The sequence below is a fragment of the Eumetopias jubatus genome, unplaced genomic scaffold (assembly GCF_037043125.1).
Source record: "Eumetopias jubatus isolate StellerSeaLion01/CBP00866 unplaced genomic scaffold, mEumJub1_p1.0 scaffold_2, whole genome shotgun sequence".
Classification (NCBI taxonomy): Eukaryota; Metazoa; Chordata; class Mammalia; order Carnivora; family Otariidae; genus Eumetopias; species Eumetopias jubatus.
Window position 1 is genome coordinate 114913868 of NW_028274808.1, and position 17031 is coordinate 114930898.

A 17031-nucleotide genomic window follows, 5' to 3' on the forward strand; every position below is an offset into this window, starting at 1 on the left:
TAAATTGAAAAAGGTAAAATTTTTTACTTTCAAAAGAGAACAAAAATTAAATGTAACATAAGCTTATCTTCCTGTTTCCTTCAAATATAAGAAATAGGTTCATGTGACCATTTAAAAACAAGTTAAATATTTCAGTACCATTTAGTACTAAAAGCTTGACATATACAATAGAATATTACTCAGCCTTAAAAAAGAATGAAACCTTTCCATTTGCAACAACATGGATGGAGCTAGAGTGTGTAATGCTAAGTGAAATAAGTCAGTCAGAAAAAGACGATACCAAATAGTTTCACTCATATGTGGAACTCAAGAAACAAAACAAACGAGCAAAGGGGAGAAAAAAGAGAGCTCCAAACCGAGAAACAGACTCTTAACTATAGAGAATAAACTGATGGCTTCCAGAGGGGGGTGGGTGGGGGAATGGGTGAATTAGGTGATGGGCATTAAGGAGCCCGTTTGTTGTGATGAGCACTGGGTGGTGTATGGAAGTCTTGAATGACTATATTGTACACCTGAAACTAATATTACACTATAGGTTAACTAACTGGAACTTAAAAACTTAAAAAAAAAAAAGACATGAGTTAGCAAAAAAAAAAAAAAAAGGGAAGAAAGAAAGAAAGAAAGAAAAATGAAACAGGCCCTCTTACAAATTAGAGTCTTTTTAGTTCTTGGAAGGTATAATTAAATAAGACTATGCTGTATACTATAAAGGATATTGGTTTTCTAACCACAGTACACTTTATTTCTTTGAAACCAATTTACATTTGAAAGGATTTCTTTTGTTTGTTTTATGAAAGGATGAATTCTAAAAACGGTTATGGTTATTCTTTATATTTAAGAAAACCTCACACAAAAAGTGAAATTGTACATTTTTGTCTACATTTTATAGGAGGAATCCTTTTCTAATAAAAATCTGTTTGAGCTAATGTCTAAATGTTAATATATTTCTAAATGAAATGGACTTACATGAACATTTTGACAACCAATAGAAGAAACAAGGGGCAAAATCATTAAAGTGCCTGGTCATGGTGTCACTTTATCTGCTTAGTTCACACAGATACTACTGCTCATTTTATGAAACCACTATTACATATAACACTTACCACGTGCTTTTTTAATCTTCATGTTTGTTGCCTGGTTAGTATGTACAGTTCCTAACACAGAATGTGTATAAAGTATGGAACATGGGCCAGCATCATACTAATTCCATGCAAATTCTGCTAAAGGGCAACACAATATGACATTAAGAGATACAGAAGAGAAAGATTCTTTCACCAGATTAAAACCCCATTTCCCGCCTATCTATGTTTGGTATTTTCCATTGAGACACGTTGTTCTCTAAGGAGATTTCAGTTTAACACTTTCCTGAAGATTTGAAAAAGATTATGAAGGACTCCAAATAGGAAATGTATTATATATACTCTGCACTTTCTTCTGATCCATTATAAATACCCAGGCATATCAGGCAAAAGTCAAACTGAGAAGCTCAACAGAGAGATAATATTACAGAAGGCAATGTTGAAACAAATAACATAAATGGGTTTGCAGCATATCTCTGTGGGCTTCACTCTTTTTTTTTTTTTCATGAAACCAAATGTTAAGTGGGGTTATATCAAAATCACGTGGATCCAATCACCATGGAAATATTTTTGTAATTGCTTCCTGGAAGAGCTGCAGAAACATTGGTATTTATATGCATAAATGTCAAGGTTTTCCAAATTTGGCCTCTTTTGGAGCACAACACCAAAGGCCAAATCCAATCATCATGGTATAACAGAAATTTCTATATAGCAAAATATCTCTGAGATCAGCCAGTGGCTTCCCACGTTTAAATTACAGCAAAATTCAGACTTGTCAAAAATTTAACTTGTATTTAGGCAACCAGTTTTTATATAAAGCTATAAAAAGGCCATTAAACCTCCCTGGCATGATGGTCAGCCTTATAGACTGAAAGACTTGGTGGAGGAAAGGAATGAAGTGAGAAAAAGAAAGAATTGAAGATAAGAGAAGCTGGAGAGTAAGTAAAGAGAAAGAGGTAGGACTTCTCTTGAAAAAGGTCTTGAGTGTCAAACTGGAGTTTATCTGACTGTGGTCAAAGGGTCCTGCCACAGAGAGACACCCAAACCAGAAGTAACCAATGGGTAGAAGGAAACCATGAAAATGTTCTGACTGGGACAATTTGATATCTTCAGTGAAAGCATTGCCCTTTAGATGCTTCCTCTGTTTCTTTTGTTATTTGATAGAATTTTCTCCACCTATATCTCTGTACTGAAACTCAAGTAGCTGAGACGTACAATGGCATCTTGCCCAAATATTTTGTGAATTTATTAGCTCTTATTTTCACTGGTGAACTCATTATTTTATGGTGTAGGGTTTTTTTAAAAAAATGTTAATATGTTCCAGGCTCATAATTTGTCTTAAAACCGGGTTTTCTGTCCTGATAACTATTTTGCTTGGATGTGAATTCAGTATCTTAAAAATGGCATGTTAGCCATTAGCGGGTGGCGTAGAGTTTTGGACACAGTGTGTTAGTTGTCCCAAGGTTGGTATTTTCCTTTAGAGTTATTCTTTTTCTTCCAGGATTTTTTCTTTTTTCCTTCCTTCCTTCCTTCCCCTTTTTCCTTTTCTTTCTTTTCCTTCCTTCCGTCTTTCTTTTTTCTTTCTTCTTTCATTTAAATAAAATGCAGGTTTATTAAAGTGCTTTTCTTATGCTTTTTTTTGCTTCCAGGACTTTTCTTGATTTGAAAGCTTTTGAAAGCTTTATTGTATTTAAATACCCAGAGAAGACTAGGTTTCAGTAGACTTCTTTATACTCTGAAAAATTCTGTAGTCAAGGAAATAAATTAACTAATTTATGGAAGCGAGGTAACTAAAGTGGTTGGCTTCCTCTGCACGTCACTACATTGATGGCAATCATTCTAATACTTTTACTGTGCTTCCAAGAACTTTTATATATGCTATCTCATTAGGTTAGTAAGGCAAAGAAATCAATTTTCAAACGATCACTTTGGTAAATAAAGACTCAAAGATCCTGTCAAAGACATAATCCACACAGGCCATGAGGAGCCCACTGAAATTTCCTTCCCACTCTGGGTGGTTATTCTAGCCAGTAAATTAAATTTGAGATCAGTACATCTCTTTCCTTCAGATCTCTTCTTGGCCTTACCTCTCTCCCTCAAACTCCTTTGAGATATATGTGAGCACCCATAACATTTTGGCATCTGAGACAACTCAGACTGATATAGTGATTTCCTACCTCTTACAGATAGCAAGCGACAAGGCTGGGCTGGGAACTGCAACCAAAGAGAATTTTTCTTGTTGAAATTATCAAAAGTCCATCCACCTTTCCTTTAGCTTTGAATGTCTGTTCTGGTGATGACCAGCATTCAAACCTGTAAGATTAAAAAAAAAAAAGACTGCCATACTCTTGATATTTCTTTTCTATTCATATCATTTGACAGGGTGTGAGGAACATTTCTTTACAGCCTTCCCACTTCTTTTTTCAGGCCATTCATAAAAATGACTATGTTGGAAAATGGTAAGACCTTGGGCATCATTGTGTCTATTTATAGTATATCTATTGTGTGAAAGACTGTATTGTTTGTTTAAAATTTATGGTAGTTACAGGGGCCCTACCCTGGTGCCCTTCTCTCTGGGGGAAATATTCTTCCCACCCAAATTTATCAGTGTTGGCCTTATGACTTATTTAGCAAGGGGAATGTGAGCAGAATGGACACATCCCATTATCAGAGCATGGGTTTCAGAGCTACTACATGTACTGCCATTGTTCTTCACCTCTTCCTGTGGAAGAACATTTCCCAGATTGGGGCCACTCCTTCTGCTTGGTTGTGGGAATAAAGCAAAGCATGGGTGGGGCCGCAGCTAAGTCACATCCAAAGTCATGTGAGTGAGAAATAAAACTTCTGTCATAAGTTACTGGGGTTTGGGGGTTGGTTGTTATCACAACACAATATAGCACATGCTGATTGACAACACATTTTGCATGTCTATGGGGCCACTGGTTGCACACATAATGGTTTTTGATACATTTTTCATGGATAACTTTGACATAACGAAGTTTCTCAATCGGGTAATATCTGATACCCAGACCAGATATTATGCCAACAGCTAAAGCTATACTATATTGCTTTATACTTCTATATACTTCTATATTGCTAGAATTCACTGATCTTACAAAAAGAAAGGAACATGAGCTTCTGTTTTAATGATTCTATATATTGACTATCACATTATTGTTGATAAAACACTTTCATATACAGTATCTTATACTCGCAGCAATTCTGTGTAACAGATATTCTCATCTCCATTTTATAGAGGGAATATTGGTGAAATTTAGAGATGGAACACATTTTCTCAAAATTCTGCATTAGTAAAGGCGGACAAGGAATAAAAAAAATAGGTCTCCCTATTAATATTAATAAGTTCAGTGCTTCTCCTCCTGTCCACTATTTCACAGGTGTTACCATCATGGGTGACTTTATTTTATGATTAGTTTTCTTTTTAATAAGTTTATACAAATACTTAAGTTTGCAGATGGCATTTGTAAGCACCATATTTAAAGCCACTTAGATTGATATATATGGGAAATTTTGAGGATTCAATTCTTCTTCTTGTATGAAAATCAACTGTAATGGGGCCATAGAGGTTAAAATGAAAAGAGTGGAGTGAATTATATTCCTTAGAAACTTGTCCATTTACAATGATAGGGATGCCATCGACATTCAGAAATTAGGAAATATTAATGTTTTGTTCTGCTCCAATGCTCACCCATCACTTCTTAGTTATGGTGACCAAATCACAACGGTGAAATTGGACTAAAACATGCATGCATCCTGCCTGATTTCACTGGAGCTGGTGTGTGTTGCTGCATCAAGTAGCAAGAAGATGACAATGCTGGTCATAAATCTTATGTGATATTAAGACAGCTGCTGGTAAATCAGAGTGAGTCCTATTCTACTTTTCTATAGCTAGCTTATTTTTGCTACATAGGCTCCAGTATAACAAAATTCAATGAAGATTTTAGTTCTCTGTTTAGTTCTCTTTCCTTTCTCTTTGTGTGTGTGTGTGTGAAGTGGGTATAGGATAACTCTGCCATGGAAGTGATAAAATTGTTCTTTTCTAGAAGTAAGTTGTGTGACCTACAAGTTGACATGCATGATAAATGTGTATGCTTTTTAAAACATGCCTCTTGCTTCCTACTAGATACATAAAGATCTGTGCACATATGTGTGTGTACATGTTATGTTTCTAAAATTGGCCCTGTATTGCTTTAAATTTGTCTTGACTGTTGTTGCTATATGTAGTTTTTATATATCATTGGTATATATAATTGTAAAAGTTGGATGATTTCAAACAAACGTTATGATGTTACCAAAACTGTTTTAAATGTGGCAAATTTTCTTAGCCAGGCTAAAAATTAGCTAAATAATTTCACCAATTTATTTATTCATTTGTTGTCATAGAACTTCCTCCAACTGAATATTCATAATAGGGCAGAAATATCACAGTGGCAACATAAAGTAAATAATGGGCAAATTTTATTTGTTAAGCAATGTCGTTCAAATCTGTGTTTGATCATATGTTATATACTAAGTTCCATGGACAATAATTAATATGATGAAAATGAGAGGCTGCAATTAACATATATTATTGTGCTATATCCAAACATCCTGTTATTAAGCATTTTTTTTGAATGAGTAAATGCTTACCCTAATAAATACTTACAGTATCAAACTAGCAGATTATAAGGAGAGCACAAGGTTAAGAGTTTTGATTTGTTCCTCCAGCAGAGAATGGGAAATCATTTGTTTAGGTAGACCTCACTATATATATATGCATATATACACACACACTGTATATATATACACACATATATATACACACTATATATATAAAACTATATTTGTGCATTTATATATTTATATATATAAATTTTAGACACTATTATACACACTTTGTTTTTTTGTCTTTTTTTCTTTTCTTTTCTTTTTTATTATTATTATGTTCAGTTAGCCAATGTATAGTATATCATTAGTTTTTGATGTTGTGTTCAGTAATTCATTAGTTGTGTATGACACCGAGTGCTCATCACGACACGTGCCCTCCTTAGTACCCATCACCCTGTTACCCCAACCTCACTATATTTTATGTTGATATAGTAAAACCCAATCAGATAGAAGCCTTCTGAAAGGCTTTCCTTTGTGAATGAAAGCATCAGTAGACTGTAGCTTTAGGCTTCAGAACTGTTCATTTTAGTTCTAAGATCATGTTCATCTATGAGGAAGTGCTTTTATCTTCCATTTAAGGAAAATATCACATGAGCAGTGATGGCACAGCATGGCCAGTGGAAGGAATTATACATGACATGCAGATGATTGAGGCTTGTGCAATGTAGGGATGGAGAGTATGCATAAAACTGAGGGGTTGCAGCTAAACAAAATCAAATTTTATTTTATTTTTTTATTTTATCTTTTTAAAGATTTTATTTATTTACTTGAGAGAGAGAGAGAGGGAGAGATTGTGTGCACACGTGCGCGTGAGAGCACACATGAACAGGGGGAGGGGCAGAGGGAGAAGCAGGCTCCGCAGACCCTGAGATCATGACCTGAGCCAAAGGCAGACGCTTAACCGACTGAGCCATCCAGGCCCCCAAAATCAAATTTTAAAATGAGTTTTCCTTTTGCTAATTCTAAGATTTTTGATCTTGTAGAAATTATGAAATCCAGATCATTATAGCTCTCTGTTAGTTGTGCTTTTAGATTCCTAATAGCGGGTATTATCTTATTATTTGAAACATTGTCTTTTTTAACTTCAAATCATGCACATTAGTTTTCTTGTATAAAATATTGTAGAATATAAATTCAAGTTAACTTGCCTTATCTTGCTGCCTGATTGATTTTAATCATATAATTTATATTTCTAAATGTTTGGAGATTTTTATTGTGGTTCATGATAATTGTTATATGCAACTTGGTTATAACCAAAATTTTGTCTGTCCCATGTACTAGGCTGTAAGAATAGAGGTATTGGTCTATCTGTAGTGATATTGACAATAGAAAGGTAAGAAAGAGTTTTAACTATGGACTAGTATGACACTCTGTTTCTAGCATTGTCTTTTCCATGTTGATTCAGCAAAGAGAAAGGAGTAACAGCAAACTTGACCTGTCTGATCTCTATAAACATGCATCACAGGTAACTGAGAGAATCGTGAGCAAGGCTGTTTTTCCCATTATATAATATTACTATAATTCTGAAATCAAAGAAAGATATTTTGCAAGGAAAGACATTCCTTATTTACTGGGACCCCTTTCTCTTTTCACCATCTAAAAATTAAAGTAATAACAGAATGAAGTTTTATGATGTCATTTGTGATTTGTATTTTAATGGGATTTGCAATTAACCCAAATGAGAATAAATCACAATAATATATAAAAAATTTCAAATAAAGATTTACTTTAAAAATTTATTAGAGCTTATGTTTTTAAAGTTTTAGATGTATAGAAAATTTTAAAAAGAATTAGTACAGAGTTCCCACATACCTCTTCACCTGGTTTCCCCTATTATTAATATCTTACATTTGTATGGTATACTTGTTAAAATTAATGAGAAAATATTGATATACTAGCTAAAGTCCATGTTATTTAGATTTCCTTAATTTTTACGTAATTATCTTTTTTTTGTATCAGGATCCCATATTATATTTACTTGTTATGTCTCTTAGGTTCCTCTTGGCTGTGACAATTTCTCGGGTTTTGGTTGTTTTTGATGACCTTGACAATCTTGAGGAGTACTGGTAAAATATTTTATAGGATGCCCCTCAGTTTGGAATTTGATGTTTTTCTCAAGATTAGACTGAGGTTGTTAATTTGGAGGAAGAAGAGGACAGAGGGAAAGTACTATTTTTATCATATCACATCAAGGGTACATACTATCATCATGATTTATTACTGATGCTATTAACCTTGAGCACCTGGCTGTGATAGTGTTCATCAGATTTTTCCATTGTGACATTACTCTGTTTTCCACCCCCCTCTTCTATACTATATACTTGGGAAGGAAATTACTACGTGCAGTCCACTCTTAAGGAATGGAAGAGCTATATAAATTATTTGAGATACCACCTTACATGAGTTAGAATGGCAAAAATAACAAGGCAAGAAACAACAAATATTGGAGAGGTTGTGGAGAAAGGGGAACCCTCTTACACTGTTGGTGGGAAGGCAAGTTGGTACAGCCACTTTGGAAAACAGTGTGGAGATGCCTCAATAAAAATAAAACTACCCTATGACCCAGCAATTGCACTACTGGGTATTTACCTCAAAGACACAGATGTGGTGAAAAGAAGGGCCATATGCACCCCAATGTTCATAGCAGCAATGTCCGCAATAGCCAAACTGTGGAAGGAGCCGAGATGCCCTTCAACAGACGAATGGATAAAGAAGATGTGGTCCATATATACAATGGAATATTACTCAGCCGTCAGAAAGGATGAATACCCAACTTTTACATCAACATGGATGGGACTGGAGGAGATTATGCTAAGTGAAATAAGTCAAGCAGAGAAAGTCAATTATCATATGATTTCACCTATTTGTGGAACATAAAGAATAGCGTGGAGGACATTGGGAAAAGGAAGGGAAGAATGAAGGTGGGAAATCAGAGGGAGAGATGAACCATGAGAGCATTTCGTTAATTTCTGACACCACAAAATACTGTAGGATTATCTTGTAGATTTTGTGCCCAGTCCAAGAATCAGACATTTTTCCAACAAAGCCTAGTTTCTTTTATAGGAGAATGGTATTAAAAACAAGATTTAGGTACTAGTGTTCTTGTTTCTATTGAGATGTCATTACTTTAAAGATTTCTCAGTTAACAGAGCAAGGAGGTATATGTGTTTATAATAACCCATGTATATGCACTTATCTATACGCATATGTATATATCTATAAATATTTCTATGTGTAATCATCTGTATCTATATTAAGCTAAACATACGTTCAGACTGATGTCTCCAAATCTAATCTAATACATGGATCATTCTAGCCTCTCTCTCATGCTTATCTAAATTCTCAACTCCAGCAGTGAGGAACCTGGGTCCTACCATGTAACATCCAGTGAAATAAATTGTTTTATTGTATACATGCTTTATGGCCCATCACGTGGTCTATCATGGTGCATATTCCATGGGAGTTAGAAAAGAATGTGGATTTTGCTGTTGTTGAATTAGGTCAGTTAGGTCCACTTATTTAACAATATCCTCACTGATTTTCTGTCTGTTCATCTATCAATTACTGAAGGAAGAGTGTTCAAGTCTCCAGCTGTAATAATGGATGTGTCTATTTCTCTTTTCAGTTCTATTAGTTTTTGCTTTATATATTTTGATACTCCATCGTTAGGCACATAAGTGTTAAAGATTCTTAGGTCTTCTTGGAAAATTGATCCTTTTATCATTATATAATGCCCCTCTTTATCCCTGTTAAGTTTCTTTATTCCAAAGTTACCTTTACCTGAAATTAATAGCTAGTCAAGCTCTTTCTTTGTAAGTTTTATAATGGTCTATCTCTCTTTACTCCTTTACTTTTAACCTATGCCTTTATATTTAAAGTGGGCTTTTTTTGTGGACAGCATAGAGTGGGGTCTGTTTTTTTAATCTACTCTGACTTACTGTCTTTTAATTGGTACATTAAGATAATTCACATTGAAAGCAGTTACTAATGTAGCCGGGTAAATATCTACTATGTTTGTAACTGTTTTCTATTTGTTGTGCTTGTTTTTCATTTTTTTCCCTCTTTTTCTGCCTTCTTTTGTCTTATTATTTTTTTGCCTTCTTTTGTTTTGATTGTACAATTTGTATAATTCAATTTTCTCTTCTCTCTTTAATACATCTATTTTACTTCCTTTTTAATTTCTTTTAGTGGTTGCACTACAGTTTGCAGTATAAATTTTTTAATGAATCTAAGTCTACTTTTGAATAACACTAAATACTTCATGGGTAGTACTGGAGTTTTATTTTTGGAATTTTTTAATAGTATTCCCCATTTCTCTCTCCTAGTCCTTAAAAATTACTATAATTCATTTCAGCTATCTGTTTGCTATAATTACAGAGTACATTTTATTTTTATTACTTTAATAAATGTTTATTAGATTAAAAGTAAGAAAAATAAAACATTTTATTTTATATTCACATTCCTTCTCTACTTCTTTCCCATTCTTTCACTATATCTGAGTTTCTGACCTATATTACTTTCTTTCTCCCTGAAAAACATCTTTTTTAAAGACTTTATTTTAGATAAGTTTTAGGTTCACAGAAAAACTGAATGGAAGGTGCAGAGATTTCCTATATGCTCCCTCCCCTCCCACATGCATAGTCTCCCATTATTACCATACCCACAAGAGTGGCACATTTGTTACAATTGATGAACGTACATTGACACATCATAATCACCCCAAATCCATATTTTATCTTTTTGGTATTGTACATTCTTGGGAAACATGTAAAATAACATGTATTTATTATGATACTATCACACAGAGTATTTTCACTTCCCTAAAAATCCTGTGTGCTCCCTTCAAAGAACTTATTTTAATATTTCTTGCAGAGCTGAGCATGTTTGTTGGCAATGAATTCCCTCAGGTTTTGTTTATCTGAGAAAGTCTATTTCTCCTTCACACTTGCAGGGTAGTTTTCCTGGACATAGAATTTTAGGTTAACTCTTTTTTGTTTTAGATTTTATTTATTAAATTTATTTGTCAGAGAGAGAGCACAAGCAGGGGGAGCAGCAGGCAGAGGGAGAGGGAGAAGCAGGCTCCCCGCTGAGCAAGGAGCCCAATATGGGACTGGATCCCAGAACTCTGGATCATGACCTGAGCTAAAGGCAGATGCTTACCTAACTGAGCCACCCAGACATCCCTAACTCTTTTTTTCTTTTAGTACTTTAAATATTTCACTTCATTCTCTTTTTTTGCTTATACAGTTTTTTAAATGAAAAATCCACTGTACTTCTTATCTTTTCTCCTACATATGTAAGGGGATTTTTTTTTTTTTACTCTTTGCCCTCTTTCAAGAGTTTTTCCTCTGTCTTTGTTTCTCTGCAGTTTGGTTATAATATGTCTTAGTGTAGCCTATGGCCACAGAACCTTCAATTTCTTCTGGTGTCCTTGTTTTTGGGTCCTCTGTTGTTGGATTTCCCTAAGAACTCTTTTTTAAATAGAGTTTGAGCCTTGTAGCTCTTTAAACTGTAATCCACTGTTATTATATTGGAGACTTATTGATGTGATGGTAAGGAGTTGAGAAGGGGGAGGAGAAGTGTTTTATAAGCTTCTGATTAAATCTCAGTCATTTAGTGGGTCTTCATCCCTAAACTGTGACCTTCACAAGTGTTTCCTTTCCTTACCTGCTCTACTTTGTGAGAGTCAGAAAAGCTAGAGAGGTTTGGAGTTGGGTAATTGTCCTTAAGTTTATGTGAGATAGGCTCTGGTAAAATCTTTTCACTTGAGAGTAAGCCTTTGTTATGAACACACTGGAATTATTTCAAACTGGTTACTTTCTCTCTCATTCTGCCAAAAATAAGAGGTGATTTTTCTTGGCACTTTACCAGAAGAACATGCTGGAGTTTCTGAGGTACAATCCAAGAAACTATGCCTCCACCCCCACTGCAATCTTTAGGAGTCTCATTCTTAAGGTAGTCTATACTCTACTTCAAGCAGTTCATCAAATTAGCATTTAAGTTTTCCTACCAGTTTATGGGTCTAACGGCTTCTGCTTCAGCTAAGTTGATTTCAGCTGTGTTTCCCTATATTTGCATGTCTTTCTAGATTTTGGGGTCGAGGTTTGTCCTGTGATGTTGATTCTCTCACATGTCCAGCAAAGCCATTGATTTTCAGTTTGTCCAGCTTTTTTTGTTGTTGTTAAGGCTTGGAGCTATTACTCCCACGCTGAAGTCATGTCAGAGCTGAAAGCAGAAGCCAGTATTTACATTTTTGTTAAGTAAAATTGCTGAATGTTCCCATTTTCAGGAATCTTATTTTTCTTATGGAAAATAATCCGCACTGATGGTAGCTGAGAGATAAAAATTCCAAAGTCCGTGAGGAAACTCATTGCCATGAGAAAAAAGTCACACATACAATAAATGGAAGTATTTGAGGAACTAGAGTAACCAGAATCTATTCTGAAAGAGACTTTAAAGCAAGTATATTTAAAAGGTTAGAGGATAAAAGAAATAAAATCCATAAGAAAAATACAGGACGATATGATAGAATGAATACACAGATTTATGTATCAAGCATAATTTTTATAACTAAAAATGAAGTTTTGAAATAATGAAAACAGTAGATGAATTAAAGCATTGACTGAATATAAGTAAAGAAAGAATTAGAAGGTAAATCTGAAGAAATCACTTAGAATGCAGCTCAGAGATTAAAAGAGAAAAGTCAAATTACAATTGAAGGAGGATAAAATGAGAAGCTCTACTATGTATCTGAAAGGAGTCTCAGAAGGAGAAATTAGAAGGGGAGAGAAGAAAAATTCGTAATGTTATGATTCCAAATTTTTAAGAGTCACAAAGGATTATGAGTAAAAGCATGACAAGTTCCTAATAAGGTAAATAAATGCAAACCCATTCCTTAAAAACATCATAAATTGCAAAACATTAGAGGAGAGAATAAAAGGAAAATTTTAAAGGCTTCTAGAGAGTCAAAAAAGAATACCTATAAATAAATAACAATCACAGTGACAGAAGATTTCTTAGAAGCATCAGTAGATCTCAGAAGATAAAGGACTAATCTTTTTAAATTACTGAGGGGAATACCTGTTTATTTAGATTTACATACCTTCCCCACGCAACTGTCAATAAAATGAGAAGGTAACCTATGGAATGGGAGAACATATTTGCACATCATATAGCTAATAAGGGGTTAATATTAAGACTATATAAAGAACTCATACAATTCAAGAAAAAAAAAAAACAACCCAATCAATAATTGGACAGAGGAATTGGACAGACAGTTTTCCAAAGAAGACATCCAAACCATCAACAGGAACATGAAAATATGCTCGACATCATTAATCAGTGAAATGCAAATCAAAAACACAATGAGACATCCCCTCACATATGTCAGAATCAAATCCTATCAAAAAGATAAGAAATAACAAGTGCTGGCAAGAATGTGGAGAAAAAGGAACCCTCGTGCACTGTTGGGAATGTAAATTGGTGCAGCACCTGTGTAAAACAGTATGGAGGTTCCTCAAAAAATTAAAAACAGAACTATCATATGATCCAGCAATTCCACTTCTGGGTATTTATCAGAAGGAAATGAAATCACTATCTTGAAAAGATATATACACCCCCATGCTCATTGCAACATTATTATTATTATTATTTTACAATAGCCAAGACATGGAAACAATCTAAATGTCCATCAATGGATGAATGGATAAAGAAAACATGATATATATAAACTCACACACACACACACACACACACACAATGGAATATTATTCCACCATAAAAAAGAAGGAAATCCTGCTGTTTGTGACAACATGGATAGAACTTGAGGGCATATTATGCTAAGTGAAACAAGTCAGATGGAGAAAGGCAAACACTGTATAATCTCATTTATATGTAGAATTTAAAAAACCTGAACTCATAGATAGATATAGAGAACAGATTGGTTGTTGCCAGAGGCAGGGAAGGGGGTGAAATGGGTAAAGGGGACCAAAAGATACAAACTTCTAGTTATTCCAGTTATAAATAAATTCTGGGGGCGTAATTCTTGGTGACTGTAGTTAACAGTACTATGTTATATATTTGAAAGTTGCTGACAGAATAAGTCTTAAAAGTTCTCAGCACAAGAAAAAATATTGTAACTATGCATGATGATGAATGCTAACTAAACTTATTGTGGCGATCATTTTGCAATATATACATATGTCAAATCACTACGTTGTACACTTAACACTAAAACAAAATATATGTAAATTATATCTCAATGTAAAAAACATTCCACATTTAAGTGAGATCATTATAAAAAAGATAAAAACTTTTCATATATTTCACAATTTTTGCACCCTTTTTATATCTAATGGTTAAGAAGACGTGTAATAACTTAAAAGTGTCTATATATACAGTAACACTTAAAGCAGAGTTTGCATTGTATTCAACACAACTGTACCTACATACCTTTGAAAGATGATGCAAATCTTTCTCTTTAATATGTAATATGTGTAACATGTAACATGTAATATATGTTAACATACACTAACATAAATTTTGTAGTCAGTTCATGGTCAAAGCTTAGTGCATGTACGTAATCAGGGGCCATTTGCTGCAATTACCCACAGTATTTTTAAATAGCACATCTTCATAGCCTGTCATGGCTCTACTTTGAAATTTGTTTCTTATAGTCCTAGAAGGGTATGATTTAATACCGAGTTTCAACCATATTCGTCTTTTTATGTTTATGTAAACATAAGGTATGTTTACCTTCAAAATATATTATTTTCTAGCCTTTGCACATTAGAACAGATATGCCTGGACCCCAGCTGCTGTGATTTGCTCTGATGGAAATTTGGGCTGCTCTGAGTCGGTGTAGTACTTCTGGAATGCAGGACACACTTTGAATCTCAGAGCAGCGTGCATACAATTGGCTAAGGATCAGAGTTCTGGCTGCAATGGATAGATCAGGGCCCTCTGAGAACAATTTTAATTTCAGGTTATCTTAGATGTTGGATGATATTGCCAAAATATTTTTTATTCTTTCAAAACATTCAGATTCCCCCCTCTCACTTTTTCAATCTAGAAAATCCCAAAGGAACCTTAAAAATAAAATATATTTTCAAAACAAAATATTTTCTCTCCGTCATAGGAGAAACAACTGTTTATCACTGGGTTATTCAGTCAGAATATATCCATGATATATATATATATATATATATATATATATATATATATATGTGTGTGTGTGTGTGTGTGTATATATATATATGGTTTACATATATTTTGTTTTAGTGTTAAGTACATAAATATAATTTATACATATAAATATATATACTTCAGTATATAAATATATATATTTCACAGTTTGAGAGGGTGCAAGTAATTGATGCGATATGCTTTCAACCAGGACTTTGCTCTGAGATTAAAAAAAATTTTGTGTCATTTCCTTCATCATTTACTAGCTCAGGAAAAACCCTCATGATTACCAATCCTTGCCCAACCACCAACTTCTTCTCATACATCTGGAATGCAGTTTCCTGAGGAACACCTTTCAGGAAAGTATCCCATTCTTTTAAGTCTTGGTTTCTTGTCTTTGAATCTCCAAACAGTTTGTGGAAATCCAAGGCAAGTCTTACTTTTTTCAGCTCACTAATTCAACAGTTGGTTGATCTCCACGCCAGGCACTGTGCTAGTCAGTGAGGACTAGTGGGAAAGGAAAAACCCACAGCCATGCAACACTAAACCCTAAGTGCCCTTGACACCCAGATTCTTGTCTTCAATGGGAACACTCATTTTCCTTGAAAAGTATCAGAGGTCCCTCTGTCTTATGTATCAAGCAGGATTCCTGACACTGAACAGTAGTCATCTCCCTATCATAGCTCAGCCCAGATCTTCCTGAATGACTTCCTGTTGCTGTTTGCGAGTGGCAGAACAGTTCTGTAGAATGGGCCCAAGGGTATCATTTTCCTAAAACAGATGAGTCAGTGACGCCACACAGCATATGGACAACAGAAGAGCAGACATATCAGTTGTTCTGTAGTTAAAATGTAAAGAGGCCTTTTCGCAGCAGAGCTTAGTAGAAAGAGCTTAGACATAGAGCTTCTTTCTAATTCTGTCATAGAGCTATATGACCTTGAGCAAGTTTCTCTTTTACCCTCAGTGTCTGCATGTGCTAAGTTGGAATAATGTTACCTGGCTTATATGGTTGAATATTCGGAAATAGTACAGTGCAGCAATAGTAGTGAGTTACTATTATATATAAATATGTACATTTTATATTCCAAGATGACTTATGGAATCAATATGGATTAACCTGGACACAACTCTATTTGCCAGGTGCTCCTGTTTCTTTATCAAATAGCAATTTATTCAGTAATCTCTCTAAACTGTGCTGCGGGTGTGTGTGTGGGGTGTGTGTGTGTGTGTGTGTGTGTGTGAGAGAGAGAGAGAGACATTTGCATATAACATTCTAACAAAAACTGGTAGGGGAAATAAAGAAATCCAGCTTCAGAACATAGCATTTCAGAGGCTTGAAAGAACTCCTTGATATATAATTTATTGCCCAGAAGGGAAAAGGAAGATAGTTTAGCAAAAGAGAGGCTTTATCATTATGTTTGATTTTCATGCAACCTTTTTTCCTTTTACATGAAGTTGGGGTTATTTTGTACCTTTTGACCTCCGATTGCCTGCTCCAATAACAAACATGGCACGAGTTCCATGTTCTGTCATGCAAATGAATACAGTGATACTCACGGTATTTAGCATAAGCTGGTTGCCTAACGCTTACTATGAAAATCATTGTACTTAGAGTTACCAGAATTTAGCTTTCCTTTTTCTTAAACACGGAGAATTTTTTTTAAAACCCATTTCAGACCTGAGAGACACCTAGGTTTTTATATCTATGACTGGCTTTTGTCCAAATGTCATGTAAGGAATTTATTAATATTACTATAATACTTCAGAGGACTGTGGAATGTACATTCTAGGCAGATTTTTTAGGCTCTGTGGGGGGAAAAGGAAAGAGCAGAGATGATGGTGTGATGGAATTCTCTTCTCTGCAGGAGGGAGGAAGAGAATTTTCTTTATGCCACTCTTTCCTGCTGGGACTCCACTGCAGTGCCAGGGGCATCCTAACATAATATTAAATTATTCGTTTTTACACGAGCTACTCAGATCTTTCCAATGACTCAGAAGGAATTTAATAAGAATTTTAAAAATGTATTGGTGACAATAAAGTAGAAACGAATATATTTTATAAACATATTTCTTGGGCAAGCCAGTACTGTTTTGGTAAAAT